The sequence below is a fragment of the Lichenostomus cassidix genome, chromosome W (genome assembly GCF_008360975.1).
Source record: "Lichenostomus cassidix isolate B80296 chromosome W, HeHo_3.0, whole genome shotgun sequence".
Lineage (NCBI taxonomy): Eukaryota > Metazoa > Chordata > Aves > Passeriformes > Meliphagidae > Lichenostomus > Lichenostomus cassidix.
The window spans coordinates 16,712,175-16,716,286 of NC_139510.1; positions in this window are offsets into that span (position 1 = coordinate 16,712,175).

The window sequence follows — 4,112 nt, forward strand, 5'->3', positions numbered from 1 at the left end:
GACAGGTGTATGGCCAATAGTTCTGTTTTACAAATGGCCATGGTGGAGTTCCCAGGAAAAATATTATTCCACCACCCTGCAAATAAATTTTTGCAGATGCATCTAGAATTGCAAATTGTAGAGTCGTCACTGTATTCATTGACCCCCTTACAAGGGTGCGTGGTTTTTACTGATGGATCAGGGTGAACAGGAAAAGAAGTCATCACCTGAAAGCAAGGAGATCAGTGACATGACCTTATAGGCTGCCAAGATGGATCCCCTCAGTTGGCAGAATTATGGGCAGTCATAATGGCTTTCGAAGCCTGGTGTATTGGTTTGAAAACAAACCAGTGGGAGATCACAAGTCCAGATTAAAAATAATAGGAAAAATTTTAAAAAAGTGAAATAATACAAGGAAAAGCACTGACAAAGTCAGATACAACCTGACACCTGGTTAGGGTGGTGGTAGCAGTCCAAATGAAGTGGTTCAGTTGAAGCAGTGATCCTGTGAAGGTCTGGTCTCCAGCTGAAGATCCAGTGGTAGCTCTTGTCCTCTAGGAACCCAGTAGACAGGGCTAACTTAGGCACTTCCAAGGCCAGGTTATATCCAGGTAGGAATGCTTGGCTCCTCCCTCCTGGGTGGAGCATCTCACAATAGGATGAGATAAGTCCATGAGTCGTGGTGGGTCCTTGATGGCCCATTGTCTGTTATCAGGGGTGGATCATTAGCAGGAGATAACAGCTAATGGCCCACAGCTGGTGGTAATAGAATACTTAAATACATCTGTATTGTAACCTAGGACATGGAGCTACATCCAGTTGGCAGCTGGTCACAAGTGGGGCTCCCCCGGGCTCAGTATTGGGGCCAGTCCTTTTTAATATCTTTATTGATGATCTGGATGATGGGATTGAGTGCACCCTCAGTAAATTCACAGACAACACCAAGTTGGGTGGGAATGTCAATCTGCTGGAGGGCAGGAAGGCTCTGCAGATGGATTTGGGCAGGCTGGATCAATGGGCTGAGGCCACTGGTATGAGGTTCAATAAGGCAAAGTGCCATGTCCTGCACTTGGGTTACAACACCCTGCATCGCTACAGGCTGGGGGCAGAATGGCTAGAAAGTGGCCCAGCAGAAAAGGACCTGAGAGTGCTGGTTGATGGCAGTTGAACATGATCAAGCAGTGTGCCCAGATGGCCAAGAAGGCAAATGGCATCCTGGCTTGTATCAGAAATAGCATGGCCAGCAGGGCTAGGGGAAGGATCATCCCCCTGTACTCAGCACTGGTGAGGCCACACCTCGAGTACTGTGCCCAGCTCTGGGTTCCTCACTACAAGAAGGACATTGAGGTGTTAGAGCATGTTTGGAGAAGGGAAAAAATCTGGTGGAAGGTCTGAAACATAAGTCCTATGAGGAGCAGCTGAAGGAGCTGGGGTATATCCTGGAGAAAAGGAGGCTCAGGGGAGACCTTATTGCCCTCTACAACTGCCTGAAAGGAGGTTGTAGCCAGGTTGGTGTCAGTCTCTTCTCCCAGGCAACCAGCAATAGGACAAGGGAAAATGGCCTCAATGTGTGAGGGGAGGTTCAGGTTGGATATTGGGGAAAATTTCTTCACAGAAAGAGTGGTTAAGCATTGGAACGGGCTGCCCAGGGAAGTGGTGGAGTCATCATCCCTGGGAGTGTTCAAAAAACAAGTAGACATTGAGGCGCAGATTGACTCCACAACTCAAATAGTTATGAAGTAGCTATGCGTTTATTCCAGCTGGGGTGCATGGGGGGTAGCCCCTCCAAAGACATGCACACCCTCAGCAGCACTTCACTAGGTTTATATTAAATTACGGGTTACATATGCATAAAGTTACACAATGCTCCTATACATATTCATTACCTATCCTCACGTCATATTATAATGAGTTCAAAGTTCATTTAAATATGCTCGCGCAAGCGCAGTGTCACAGATTAATTGTGGGCGAGGGTCCCAAATGATTAATGAGGGATGAAGTTAGTAGTCTTCCTCAGGATGAACTGTTCACCCTGTTCCCTTGCGCATGCTCCCTTGGTTCTTGGTCCAAGTCCAAGCCTTAGAACTAACTTGTACCAGTTCTGGGGTCCGAGAGCAGGATGTTCGGTCACACTCAGTATTTTTTCCTCAATTATTTGGCTTTCTTTTCTATATCCTCCCTGATACTAGGTAGGCACATAATCATTAAGCGAATAGGCACAAAATTATTAAGCGAATAATACATCGTCTTCAGCAAGCAAATCTTAGTAAATCATTATCCAATCTATGGCCTTCTAAATCAGTTAAAAAATTATTATTATTATCCAGCTTTTAGTTCTCTTAAATTAATAAATTCTAGCCCCCCCCTAAATCAGACGTGGCACTTCATGATAATTTGTGGGCATGGTGGTATTTGTTCAAAGGTTGGACTTGATGATCTTGATGGTTTTTCTAACCTTAAAGACTCTGTGATTCCATGATTATACATTCAGATTTTTGCAGGAACACTCAGTGCTAGACAAATTAATTGATTTAACTTCCTCCTGTGAATACCACACACAACCAATTCATATGTGCAGAAACCCCAATGTAACTAGTAATTATACCACTATTCAGTTTTGTGATTAAAGCTCATCTGCACACCCACAGAGGAACTCAAAGAGACAATGGCAGGAGAGGGAGCCCAAATAACACTCTCCCAGGTGGCCATCAACCCATCATAGGTCCATCTCCAGAAACTCAGAGGAGTACAGGGGCACTATGGCCAGCAGGAAGACAAATCAAGAACTCCAGATTGTTAAAGAAGCTATTGCCTGAGCATTCTCACACCATTCAAGGAGATGCACACACACTACCCAAAACTTTAACTGCCAGGACTGGAGGAGTCTCTTTGCAGCAGGCAGCTGCAGTGAGCTGACGGGTGCCCCTTTCTACTCCTCACTCACACATACTCTCAGGCATGCTTCCTCCTTCTTCAGACTCAACTCTATGTTTCCCACAACAGAATTTCAGGTGTTGGATTTATAAAAAAAACCAAAACATTTTATAGAGTGGTACAGCAGCAGGTCAGCTTCAGCTGGGTGCCTTCGGAGATGGACCCAGAACAAAGGCATCCCTGGGTAATTATACCCTTACTACTTATGCACTTCACAAGCTCTTCATACATCTTGCATGTGCCTCTTGGTCCAATGGTAATTTTTGGTCTGGGGTCTGCAGACACCTTATTGGGTTCTTTCTCTGTCCATGCAGGCAGGCTGTTTGTGACAGCATAGATTCTTTCCCATGGGAATTCTTCCCTTCTTCTACTAAAGTTTAATAAATATAAGTTCCATGTTACTGAGAGTGGCTTTGGAAAACAGGCACTCAAACGCCTGGGCCAATCAATGCCGGGGGGTGGATGATTGTGAGCCAATCTGAATAGCCTTCTCGCATGTATATAAAATCTGTTATTAATTAATAAATTCAGTCATTCAGCATTTTCTCACCGTTCTCTCCATGTGCTGATTCACTCTGCTATCAGTTTGACAGCGACAGCTGTTAACTGCTCTTATCTTGCAGAGTTGCAGCTTCTGCTGAAGACTGTAGTTTCCTTATCTTCTGGTTTGTGCTTCTGGTGAACCTGCTCACCAGCAGAGCATGGGAAAATAAAAAACTCCTAGATTTAGGATAAACATTACTTAGCAACAATCAAACTATCAGTGTGTTATCAATATTCTTCTCATACTGATGCCAAAATGATTTTTGCCTTTTTCTTTTTATATGTTTGTAACCTTCCCAGTACTTTTCCCTACACTTTTCCCCAGCTAAGAAGACCAAACACATTCCAAAGCTCCAAGCCCCAGGGGGCACAAGGCCCCTTGTGGGAGTTTGTGGCTAGCACAGGTCTTTCCCATGAGAACTTTCTCCTGTGTTTTATAAACAAAGATAAAGTTTGGATGTTGTTAAAACAGTGTCTCGAGATTTGGACGGTTCAGGCCAGGCCAATCAGGCCTAGGGGGAGGTTTCTGACTGACCAATCTGGGTGACCTCTGAAAAGTCTATATAGGTTGGATTCAAAATAATAAAGCTCTCTTTTCTATGCCACGCTGAGAATCCGGGTTCTTCTTCTCTGCTATCGGCTCAACAGTGACAGGA